Source organism: Terrapene carolina, unplaced genomic scaffold, assembly GCF_002925995.2.
Source record: "Terrapene carolina triunguis isolate 2854851 unplaced genomic scaffold, T_m_triunguis-2.0 Scaffold193, whole genome shotgun sequence".
Classification (NCBI taxonomy): Eukaryota; Metazoa; Chordata; order Testudines; family Emydidae; genus Terrapene; species Terrapene triunguis.
In genome coordinates, this window is record NW_020664544.1 from 481,077 (window position 1) to 487,221 (window position 6,145).

At 45.4% G+C, this 6,145-nt stretch overlaps 1 protein-coding gene across 2 annotated transcripts in view; it reads right to left on the reverse strand.

Annotated features, from left to right (window-relative positions):
• The window catches only part of TMEM106A (transmembrane protein 106A), a 13,212-nt gene extending 12,954 nt beyond the window's left edge, over nt 1-258 (reverse strand). For both annotated transcript variants that reach the window (XM_024224337.3, XM_024224336.3), the window contains exon 1: nt 176-258. The gene's annotated coding sequence lies outside the window, so the exon portion shown is untranslated. The remainder of the gene's footprint in view (nt 1-175) is intronic.
• Nucleotides 259-6,145: the final 5,887 nt, after the last annotated feature.

The following is a 6,145-nucleotide window of genomic DNA, read 5'->3' on the forward strand; positions in this document are numbered from 1 at the left end:
CCCACACGGGGCAGGGCCCCCATGGCTGGCTGGGCCTGGGACGGGGGTACGTTGGGGACGGAGGCGAAACCAGGGCAAGGGGCGGCCAGTTTCCGGGGGGCGGCCGGGCCGCTCAGGTCCCCCCGGGATCCTCCCCCGCCCCGCGGCCGGCCAGGGGCCAGGCCCGGTCTCTTACCCCGGCGGCGGCTCCTCCAGGCCCGCGGCGGCAGCAGCCGAGCCAGGCCCGCTCGGGCCCGGGGCAAAGCGGAACCAAAAGCGCCTCCGGCTGGGGGCGGGCCGGCCCCGCCCCGGCTCCCCGCCCCCGCCGGCAGGTGCAGCCCGTGGGTCCCCGCCCCGGCGCCGCAGGCCCGGGGAGCCCCGCCGGCCAGGGCCTGGGGAGCGGGGCCCCGAACCGCGCGGGCCCGGGGCCAGTCTGTGCCCGGCAGGTCGGGGCCTGCGGGTTCCGGTTCCCCGCGGCCGCAGCCGGGGGCCCGGGAACAGTTTGTTCAGAGAACGGCCAGACCGGGTCAGACCCAGGGTCCATCCAGCCCAGGGTCCTGTCCTCCGGCCATGGCCAGTGCCAGGCACCCAGAGGGGATGAACAGCACAGGGAATCACCAAGTGACCCATCCCCTGTCGCCCATTCCCAGCTTCTGGCACCCAGAGGCTAGGGACACCATCCCTGCCCAGCCTGGCTACTAGCCCTGTATCCTCCAGGAATTTATCTAGTTCTTTTTTTAACCCTGTTATAGTCTTGGCCTTCACAACATCCTCTGGCAAAGAGTTCCACAGGTTGACAGTGGGGGTGCTGAGAGCCATTGAACCAAACGGTAAACCCTGCATATAATGGAAACTACTTCAACCCCCCGGGGGTGTGGCAGCACCCTCAATTCCAGCACATCTGGCCCTTGCATCTAAGCACCCTTTGAAATCCCAGCCTCACCCTTGGATTTTACACAGCAGGAACAGAGCAGCTCTACAGCCCCTCTCAGCCCACTAGTGGGTTTCAGAAGTTTCCTTACACCTATGACCCACTTCCTCATAGATTCTAGGACTGGAAGGGACCTCGAGAGGTCATCGAGTCCAGTCCCCTGCCCTCATGGCAGGACCAAATACTGTCTAGACCATCCCTGATAGACATTTATCTAACCTACTCTTAAATATCTCCAGAGATGGAGATTCCACAGCCTCCCTAGGCAATTTATTCCAGCGTTTAACCCTATTCCAGTGTTTAACCCATCAAGTGGGCCCTTTGGAGGTGGAAATGTATTTCTGAGATTGGGACCAGAGAGCAGGAGTAGGGAAGCATGCCATACTCCCACAGCAACACCAGGGGTGTTTTTGTGCAGGTGTGCAGCAAGCCTGTAGCCTCATCAGTCCACTGCCAGGGAGCAAACTGTGCCCTTTAACAGAAAAGAGAAGAAACTTTATGCCTATATGCAGAATTCTGTACAGTAGCAGAGGGTGGTTTAACATTGATATTACCACCACTGGCAGATTTGGTGCAGACTGCACAAAAATTTCACTGTCATAGGAAGATTGATGCTGGCTGAGAGAGGAGAATGTTTCAGGAAAGTTGAAACAGTAATTAGATAGAAAGGAATAATACAAATAAATACCAAAGGGATTTTACCTGCCAACACTACAAAAGGATGATAGAGTAGATCAGCACATTTGGGTCCATTATGTGATAATGTAATCCAGCAGGCACAGCTACGGTTATGCTAGGGCCACAATCACACTTCATTATTTTGGTGTTTAACATTGTCTACACAGGACTTTTAATCCCCTGCTGTAGCTCCCTCACTACTACTGTAAAGAATTGCTGAGTATCTAGGATTAGATAAAGGTGTCCTGTTTATACCATTCTTATTCTCCAGCACTGCCTCCAGCTATGGCATTGCAGAGGGTTGTACAACAGTGGGACGTTTTAGGCTGTGTCATAGCCTGTGTGTGGCTGTTCTTACTTGGTTGGCTCAGGGCCTCAGCACGCCTTTGGACGCTGGTTGCAGCTCAACAGAACTATGATAGAAGTCAAGCAGCACCAGTTTCTACCAGAACAATAGTAACAGAATGAGGAAATGAACCAAGATGGCCACTTAAATCACAGCTGGGAGGAAGACGTCTGGCACAGACTACATCTGCAGAGTCAATGCTCAGCAGCTCTGTAGAAACATGAGTTAAGTGACCTCACCATCTGTATTTACCCTTGCTGCATTTCTCCCCTTATCCGTCAAAGGGATCGCACAAGGGCCCTCACCAAAGCTGTGCCAAAACTGGAATTGTTCAGATGCTTTGTTCCCTGCTTCCTGCTCTCAACCCTGCTATCTAATGTAAATGAACTTGTTTCTTGATAAGTAATCTGCATAGTGGGATATCAATCACTAGTTAAGTGAAAGAAAAAAAAAAAAAAAAGGACAAGGTATCCTACTAGTTCATAATATTAAAATGGTACTGGTCACCCCCATGGTATCACTGCAAGGCTACCAAGTGCACTTTAAGAGTTTGATGAACAACAAATAGTTAAGAATTTTATTATAAGGACTGAGGCAAAGATTTTTTTTAATTTTTTTTTTTTACATCACATTTGAAGATTTTAAAGTGCTTATTCTAAATAATATACAAAGACCTTATCTGCACTATGGAATATATTATAAATTATATCATGCATCCATTAACAAAATATACAAAGCCAACAGAAATATATCTTAAGTCCAAGCATACATTATCTAAAACGATCAGGATACAGGAGAATGGCTTAGAGTTATAACAGTAAAACTAACCCAAGCATTATGGAGGGGGAAACTAAAGAGAATAGGTCTTGCAAACTTGAAAAGGTTTCAATCTCAAATGAAGTGAGTTACTTGCAAATCTTTCAGTGTTTAACAATTACTTAAAGTAGCTCAAATGGAAAGTTGTTTAAAAAGGAACCAAAAAAAACAAAACAAAACAAAAACCACCCACTCTCAGTATGAAGGTATGTATTGAGCAAAAAGTTTTTCTTGTTGAACAATCCATTTCAAAGTAAGATGCTTACCAGCATGAACTTCATCCTCACCATTTCATTCTCTGTAAGCTTGAGCTACAACACTACACATACAGTTTGCACACATACTGTAGGCAGTAGCGTAGCTGGGGGGGAGCGGGGCAGCGGCCGCTCCCCCACTGAGCATCTTGGGTTTAATTTTTACTCACCCAGCAGCGCTTCGGCGGCACGCCCTCACTCACTCCAGGTGTCTTCGGCGGCACTGAAGGAAATGCCGCCGAAGGCCCGCGGAGCGAGTGAAGGTCCCGCCGCCGAAGACCCGGAGCGCCGCCGGGTGAGTAAAAGCACCGTCCCGTCAGTAAAAGCACAGCAGCGGGTGGCGCCTTCTTTTTTGATGCTCTCCCTGTTCCCTCCACCTGGCTACGCCACTGACTGTAGGTGATGGAAAAGTATTAAACTGCAGTTTTATCAAGTGAGGAATTATCTAGAATTGGTCCACAGCAGATAGAAATGTACTGGGGAAAAACACACTGCAAAATAGTCTCACTGTATTTCAAAATAAATGTTTAACAATTTGTTATCTTGCATCTTCTATAAAAATAGGTTTTAAACAACAAAATTGTATCCGATACATATTTTCTTTTAATACTTTATTTAATAGAATCTAATTTATATTTGTACGGCTAATGATTATTATATAGTCAATCACAATACTGATACTGCTTTGGACTCTTTAGCCACATCCTGTCAAAATATTAACACCTTAAATAGAAGCAGCAGAGATCAGAATTTAATATGTTTTCAATACTGTCAATGGTCTGAGTTTTGCTGTAGCAAGGAAAAAAATTCACTTAAACCATGACAGATTCAAAATAAGAATGTAGTCAACACTGCCGTCAAATCCAAATGGCTGGGTTCCAAGTTACAAAGTACCGGCACACTACTGCACAGCAGTGGATACTGATGGTTTCTTGTCATTCCCAAGAATCAAACCCTAGCCCTGACAGGTTTCAAGGGGAATTATTTTCTCAGGTTTTCATCTCTCTCAAATACTGCACATAAGCCGCAATGGCATTGTATCATACAGTATAACTGTATACAATATACTGTAATTGTTACACAGTATAACCTGATTCATCAAGAGACTGGGTAGTTAATGCTGCTGGAGTTAATGCTTTTTGTAAAACCAGAAGTCAACCAAATCCTACCTCTCACTCCCACTCACATTCCCAAACATAACTAGAATTCACACCCCCATATAGGCCTGACCTATCACATTCTTCAGTTCTTTATCACTAAAACAGAAGGTTTGCACTACAGTGATTTGGAAAAAGTAAGTGTCAAACCTTCATCCTTTGCAAAAGGTCCCTAAGGATTCATAGGTGGACTTTTTCCTACAGTTCTATTCCCCTTTTAGGAAAATCTCTTATGTAGGCTATGTGACTTTTTGTTTCTTTGCTGAAGAAATACATTTTGTACTATTCACCATTACAGATACTGTTCAGAAGCTGCTGGTGAATTAATTCTCATGCTTCATTCTATCTACAATGAAATTAAACAATGAAATTCCTGACCTTCATTAAGTACATTTAAATGAACATTGGTTATACTTTCAGTATTTTAAAATACATTTTAATCGTGGGTTTTTTTAGGTGTCTTTCATGTGAGCACCCCCTTCCTTTTCTTTCTTTTTTTAAAAAAAAAGAGTGCTTAGGATGTATTTTTAATCTATTAGTACTTCTATCATGCACTAGAAATGTCGATTACTTTAAAAAAAGTCTCAGCAGAAGTGGCAACCTGCTAGCGGTGTGCAGATCTTGAAGATTAGGTGAGACTACATTTCACAGCAGTGTCTGGCCCCTCTTCCCAATGTTTGTTCATGCTGAGGTCAGCAAAACAAAATCTCCCAACTGCCTAAAAACAACTTACACAGTAAAAGAGGAAGTTGTCACTTGTGTTGGAGAAGTTTAAAATAATTCTACTGATCTCCTAGATACAAGAGATTTAGTATCAAATCAGATTTAAAAGTTATTCAACTATCTATCCAGTGTCTAAAGCAAAGTTAAAATTCTGGTCTTGGATTCATAAGATTCTGAGACGCGGGTGGTGCGTTTGAGATTTCTGTGAAGGAACAAATCAAGAATTCAAGAAAAGCGGAAATGAAGTGCTTCTATCCCTCAACCCCAAAACCGAAGGAAGCCTGGGAGTAGTCTGCTGCTGTGGTGTTTAATAACAGTCTGGTCAAATACGGAGGAGTCAATATCTGCTGCTGTACCAGTCATTGTTATTGATCTGAAGCAATTCGGTAACTACTTGCACTGTGTTATAGTTGTGTTTCTTCAGCAGTCTCAGGTTTAACTGCCTGTCACAGAATCCCATCTCACACAGATTGGCTAGGAGAGTGGCAGTTTGCTCTTCTGTAGTTGTAGGCTGCTTAAAGAAAAGAGAACCCTTTAAATTCAAAGATGGATTGAAGTGTCGACTCACGTTCCAAATGAATCAAGGTTACCATGTCCTACCCTACTGAAGTCAACAGGAGGATCACCCCTCAAATTATGCTCTTTGGGGCAGGGACCAGGTACAGCCACCCTTTATATGTGGTTGTACATTTCATCACCCTACATACAAAAACTGTGTATGAAGAGCCATCAGAAAGGGGTAGAACTGAAGTCATGTTGGGGAACCTGAAGTGTCTGCCAGCACTATGGCTAGTACTAAGCATTTCACAATAAGCACCAACTGTCCTAGGCTACGTCTTCACTACAGGGGGGGGGTCGATTTAAGATACGCAAATTCAGCTACGCTATTCGACGTATCGCAGCCGACTTACCCCGCTGTAAGGACGGTGGCAAAATCGACCTCCGCAGCTTCCCGTCGACGGCGCTTACTCCCACCGCCGCTGGTGGAGTAAGAGCGTCGATTCGGGGATCGATTGTCGCGTCCCGACGAGACGCGATAATTCGATCCCCGAGAGGTCGATTTCTACCCGCCGATTCAGGCGGGTAGTGCAGACCTAGCCCTAGTTTACAGAACATTTTAGAAAAATCAGTGATCTCTACCCGGAAACACCTGGTTTATTTTATTTTAATGATATGATATCAGCATGTGTTTAGAAATCAATGCAAGTTACTTGCTGGAGAAAACCCAGAATGATCCTAGGACCGTGAGCAAATCATTATT